Source organism: Phalaenopsis equestris, unplaced genomic scaffold (genome assembly GCF_001263595.1).
Source record: "Phalaenopsis equestris unplaced genomic scaffold, ASM126359v1 Scaffold216849, whole genome shotgun sequence".
NCBI classification, from domain to species: domain Eukaryota; kingdom Viridiplantae; phylum Streptophyta; class Magnoliopsida; order Asparagales; family Orchidaceae; genus Phalaenopsis; species Phalaenopsis equestris.
Genome location: NW_018235434.1, coordinates 874 through 7,827, shown reverse-complemented (window position 1 = coordinate 7,827; position 6,954 = coordinate 874). Strand labels below are relative to the sequence as shown.

The following is a 6,954-nucleotide window of genomic DNA, read 5'->3' as shown; positions in this document are numbered from 1 at the left end:
GAACTGTTCGCGAACAACAAGCTTTTTTGACAGCCATACCTACAGACATTTTGGTCCTTAAAATTTCTGCCTGGATTCTAACGCAAGAATTTATAGCAAATAGGCTCCTTTCTAAAAATTTCATATTTCAAATGCAAATAAAAAACTTTAGATGTTATAGAAATGTAAATTTCTCAAAAACATTAGGGTTTCCCCTTAAATAGATAAATTACTTGCATAAATATCGGCACATTCTTTTTTTTAAGCATAAATGTAAATAGGAATGTTTAGGCCTTAAAAATTCAAATAAATAAGAATTGTGGTAAATATATGTAAATTTCCCTTTAAGTATAGGTCAGCCACTTGTCTTTAATGCCCATATTTGTCATTATAAAGAGCATGCCTCTTAAGATTTTAGTTCAAAGAAGGTAAATAGCGATCAAAATTTGAAACAACTGCGTACAGCTACTTCACGTTTTGAAAAGCTCAAAAATTTTCATTTTACAAACAGTTTGGGTGCAATACTTTCTATGAAATTGTTATTACAAAAACTATGTTGCTGTTTCAGACAACCATTTGCTCCCTAATTTAGAACCTAACTTTTTTTAAAGCGATTTTGTAACAAACTACTATAAAAATAAAAGCTTAGCGAAACAAAAAACTTAACATATCGCTTAAGCTCAGGTCAGTCTTCTCGTATCTGAATCCTTAAAATTACAGAATTTCTGAAAGTTCATGCCTGCAGAGCCTCACTAGTGTCTAGATATTGTTTGTTTCCTTTCTAATTGTAGAGTCATGCAAATTTCATTTACAACATATACATGATGATATTTTCATCACCACACTTCCCAACTTCTACTTTCTAAATAGTTTTTTTTTTATCACCTCATAAAAACAACCTTTTGTAGCCATCGTAACGGCTACTCTACCTTTTCTTTATTATGATGATATTGTCTCAGCTGGAATAGTAGGCTGATTTTCTGGTTTTTCATCAGAATCACATCTTGAAGGCGGTCCACAAATGCTTAGCAGAACCTGTTTGATATAAATTTGGGTTCGTTAAAATTGATGAACTACAGCGGCTGGTGGAAATTGTAATTTTGTAAAGTCTATATCTGAGTAAAGTGTAAAAATAATGTCCTAACTATTTACATGGGATCATTTTAGTCGAGTCTATAAATATATCAAATTAGTTCTCGGACTCTTATTACGGACTAAAAGTCCCCGGGGCAAAATTGATACTTTTATAGACACTAGGACTAAAATAATCGTCAGTTTATATCTGTCATGGACTCACCGGAAGAAAAACGAGCCCGTGTAGGAATCCGATGAGAACCAACGCAAGGTACATTTGAAAGTAATAAACCTGCAAGAGAACAGAATGAAGACTCATTATGAACTAATTTTTGAAAAAAGAGAGTAGAATTGAGGTTTAATACCACAAACACTCGTGACTTTGCGAAGCTCAGCACAATAACACCTACTAGCTTCGTAAGTGTGATTCCGCTGTCAAGGAAAACATCAACGAGCCGTTTTGACAGCCCTATTACTCACTAACATTTAAAAATAATTTTTCGAAATAGACACGTTCTCACTCTTTATTATTATTTTATTTTTTTATTAATTTACATGAACTAAAACTTATTTGTAATTGTAGAATGAGACGCCTTGTCAAAATAAAATTTTGAATTAGTGGACTGACGGTGGAATTCATAGATCTGATTTTCCAATTATAAAAATATTTTTTTAAATAATAAATTTATTAAAAAAATAAAATACGTCATTGTAAAGTTGACTCGAACGATGGTTGAATGAGACATTTCAAATAAATAAAAATGTAAAGTTTATATATAATAAAATCTATTTTACATTTCTAACACCTAAATTTTATTTTACTTTATATTCATACCATCCTAAACTTTAATATCACATCTAACATATCAACTTTTAAAAAGTAAAATATATCTTCTCATGCATAAGTAAGGCCGCACTTTAGGTTTTAGATATGTAAATACATAAGATTCAGCTCACCTAGGATTACATACATGACATATATATAACCTTATAGTACAATATGTAATTACTTAAATTATCTCGGTATCAAACTGTGGGGCCCCCAACCCACATGTTGAAACTCTTCTGATTTAGACAGAATCTTCCGTTCCGCTCTAACATGTGTCACTTTATGGTATATGAGTCATATCTAACAATATCTATTAAAGTTTATTAATCATAACAAATTTCCCTTAAGAACATTTTTCAGTTTGAAGCTTTATTAATATAGAAATGCTGGTTTTAACATATCGGTGGGTGACAAAGTGATAATAAATACACATTTAATGCACATTAAGTTAGATTTACATATTAAATGAACTATTTTAATAAATTGCTTAAATACTTTAAAAATTTGTCCTCTTCAAAATAAGTTTTCATGGTTCAACTTTGGTCATGGTTTACATTTTTTTACCACCCAAATCTCTCATATCACATAAAAGATATCACAATTTTAACTTTTAAAATGTGAAATGAACAGACATGCATGAGAAAATTGAAGTTTAGGGGTTAGATATGCAAATACGTAGGAATTGAGAGGTATTTATGAAAATCTTCCTTTTTGTTTTGGTATTATATATATCTTCATATAAACAAGTTATCCATAAGTATATGCCTAATTTCTTTCAAAGTTTTAATTGATTGATAGGAACTTATTTATTGAATTGGTTAAAGGTTATTGTTTTGAACCTAATTAGCTTTCATGGATGACTATTTGTCTTTGCCACCCCCATAAAAGCCAAAATGCCATTATGTATTATGGTAAATCTTACTAACAATTTTTGTTTATTGGGAAGAGGTTTTGCAATTTTAAGTTTATTATGTAGTATTTAGAAAAACTATACTACAAATCTACAAATTCAAAATGAATCTTGGTGATTTTTTTTTCAATGATTTTAATATAAAAAATTAATTCGTGAAATGATAAATCTTATCAAAAATTATTGTTTATTTGAAAACAAAATGAATATTTGGTTCTGTTTAGGGCCCTGTACCTATTTAGGTAAATTGTGTTTTTGCAATAATTTCAAAAAACAGTGTTTTCAAACCGCTGAGATCAGCGTTTTCTACCGTTCATGGCTAGGTGTAGTGACAGATTTCTAGCTGCGATCTAACATTTCCAAAATAAATAAAAATTGTAACAGTCGTCACAACTTTTTGAACAGCAGTTTATTTTTCAGTAACTTATCAATAGCTTCTTAATAAGCTGCAGTTGTCCCAAACAGACCCTTAATTAACATCATAAAGCCCCTCCATATAATGATTCTTTCAATGCAACAGTAATTAAAAATCAATCCATTTTTAAATTAATATATTATATTCGTACAAACAATATAATAGCTTTCAGCTTTTTTATTTTTATTTTTTTTATTTATTAAATAATTATTTGGCATTCATATGTCTTATGAATGCTCCAATTGTATTTTCTATTTTGTGATTATAAAATAAAATTAATATTTTAAGAAAAATGTTACATTCGTCATGTTTTTACTAACCCTAATTCACTTCTTGCTTTGTGTTGAAATAAAAAATTACAAAAGACAACAAAGGATTAGGAATTGTTGTCTTAAATGTTGAACAAACAAATATGGATCTTACATTTATAAGTAGTGGAAATTCTTATAAAAGATATTACAAATTGGACCTTTTCAATTTACAATAGTAATAATAATAATTATTATTATAATAAATAGATATGCCATGTAATATATATCTATTTGCATATCTGCACCTAAATTTAATTTATCAGTGTCACTATTGCATGTTACCATTGCTGCCAACCAAACATCGACCACTGTCAACCAGCCATCGACTAGCCACTATTGTCGCCAACATCAACGACCTACCATTGATCGCCCGACGCTGTTAGCCGCCAACCACAACCACATGCTACTCGCCAAAGGCGGCGTTGCCGCCGGTCGCCCGAGCATATTTTATATTACATTCAATTTTTTAACCGAACATAAAATGTAAATTACGACATTTATTCTCATCTCATTGACTTTTCCAACATGTCCCTTATATAAATCTATTCGATCTGTTCGACGTAGTACGTTTGACTTTGTAAATTTCGGGGATTACAAGGTCAACAGAAAAAGTCTTTGGTTAAAAATAAATAAATAATTTTTATTCAAGAAAAAATCGAAAAGTTAGTTTATCCACTCTTAAATTCATCTCCCCCTCAAACATCATTCAAAGAATTTTGACTTTTCATTGTGCATTTTTAAAATGATATAATTTATAACATTTACATATATATGACTCAATTCTTATGTATTTATACATTTAACCCCTAATATATATCATTTTATCTATAAATGAAAAAATATATATTTCACTTCTTAGAACTTAAAATAGGAGTATTGTAGATACGATATGAAAGACTTTAATGATATAAATGTAAATATGTAAGAATTGGATGATATGTATATAAATGCCCACATTAAAATTATGTCATCAAGGCAACAAATAGAAATTGCATATTTGCAAACCTACCTTGTTTCCATCGTTGATTTTCTTTTTGATCTCCACTTTTGTCTGAAGCTGTCAAAAAGGCTTAGCAAATCATGGAAAAGTTAAATATAAGCATATTAATTTGATGATTTTATGTCATTTTATGCTAATTAATAGTGACAATGACTTGGTCGCCATATTAGTTATTTCTTCAATATCTCTCTCTCTCCACACAAATGGCTCCAAAATAAATGGAATAATCCAAAAAAACAAACATCATATAAATATATTCATTTATGTGGGTCTACATGAGTTAAATCTTTTTGTCAATTTAATTTTGAAATTATGCAAATAGACTTGTATGGCTAAAATCTTTGGACGAGATTTGGGACGCGTCATGAGTTACATGGCTGATCCATCAAGGCACCTCAGCCAGAATGCTCACCCTGACAGCATGACACGGTGATTAGCCAATGCTAATCGGCCATGGTAACTCGGCGAACAGACTCAAAAAACTAACTGGGTCAGGCATGTGTAGCGAACTCATGGATGGGCTCCTCTAGAAACTAAAATTGACTTCATTAGCTTGCTTCTATGCAGACTAGTTTGACAGGTGTGTTTCTATAGAAGAATTGTTGAAGAAGAAACACTTGTTGGGAGAGGGGTGGGAAAGAAGTTATAAGATATTATAATAACAAACATTTCCGAGAAAGACAAATTAGCATGAATATAAGGCAACAACCCCATGTAGTTGGTCTTGATGGAGCCAAAGAACAAGACACCGATTCACTTGTATCTGATGTGACATTCTCATCCACCATTACTCGTATTAACTTCTCCCTGACATGACTCAAGCCTATGGAGTATGAATATACAATGATGGACATTTGTCAATTGAGTTTAAAGCTTATAATTGGTGCACTTTGACCAAATATCATAACACCATTATTTTATCGTGTTACAAAACAAATTATTGTTAAAGTACACGCAAAATTGATGAAAAAGTCGAAAAATTCATAAACTTTTCCTCAGTTTTAGCTTATTAAATATTTTTTAAGGAGCCTAATACATTTGTCCAAGAAAAAAATGCCTCATTGACAACATGATTTTTAATCATAAAATCATAAAATATACATGTATGACACTATAACAACAAATTCTTGATTTTTCAACAGGGCTGTTGGAGACATGTCAAATGACATAAATATACAAGATAGTGACATCAACATAAAGATTCATGGTATAATAATGGACGACTTATCAAACCAACAAATATATATTTGCAAACAAACCATTTTTCAATTGTTAATTGTCAATTTGATCCTTAAAGATGCGTTGAAGTTAAATATAAGCATGGGCTTTTGTGACTTTTTTTTGTAATCTTATATTAATGATCAGGACTATGTCATCAGTTTACAAATCTCTCTTGATACAAATGACTTCAAGGGGTAAAATTGTAATTATTTGATTTGTTTTGAAATGGTGTAGATTGTCCTCTAAGGTTCTAGAATATTTATGATAATAGAGTGACGGATTAATGTCTTAGTTTAATATGAATATTCAATACACATAAATATAAAGCATGATCATCACTGGATACTAAAGTTTTTTTTCAAAAAAGAATGATGAGGTCTGATCAAATTGAAATAATTATACTTGTGAGATTGTTTGTTATATATGACAATGATCTTCGTCGTAATTAGTGAAGATCGTAGTTGAATATAGTACATATGAATTGTTTGGAATACATTTAATGGTTGAATTTAGAGAAGCTTTGGGGAACTAAGGAATTAGAGTCGACATCAAGAGGTTGTATGTAGCAAGTTCTATGACTTTTTTTTTTGTTGATATGAAACTAGAGACTAAGAAGATCGATAAAAATTTTGGTATTGATGTCAAGATTGCAGTACTCGTTGAGTGTGTTCACCAACTTTTTTAGTATTGACATGTGTTAATGTTGTTGGCAATAACACTACATGAATTTAGGCTTTTTTTAAATATCACAATTTGTTGATTATGATAAGAAAAATCATCACTTTTAATGTTACTCACGGTTTGCCGACAACTCTAAGCTCGTGGGTAAAACATATATCGGTAATTATAAAATCGATTGATATTCCGATTGTATAAATTTACTGATGGTTATTCGACAATTTAATGTCATAGTTTTTTTCAAGAAAATTTGAGTCATCGATAAACGTCAATTTATATGACTAATAGTTCTTCTGTTAGTAATAGCGACGTCATACACCACAGTGCATCCTTCCTTAAATGTCTAGTAAGTGCATCCATGACTAAAACAAAAACATAAGCGCTTAAAGTCGATCCATGATGTAATACAATTGAAATAGAAAAAAATTTGACAATTCTCCTAATTGTTAAACCCTAAACCCTAAAAGTATTTTTCAAATAAAATAAAAATGAAGATAACAAGTTCCCTATCTAGGTCGTTTCTAGTAGCAGAGGAGC

General features: G+C 30.1%; 1 long non-coding RNA gene across 1 annotated transcript; it reads right to left on the bottom strand.

The window, feature by feature from the left end:
• Nucleotides 1–498: 498 nt before the first annotated feature.
• LOC110037210 lies at nucleotides 499–1,488 on the bottom strand. The gene is made up of 3 exons (XR_002295310.1): nucleotides 1,419–1,488; nucleotides 1,277–1,345; nucleotides 499–1,014 (listed from the first exon to the last, which is right to left on the bottom strand). It is a non-coding gene; the product is annotated as an uncharacterized LOC110037210 (long non-coding RNA).
• Nucleotides 1,489–6,954: the final 5,466 nt, after the last annotated feature.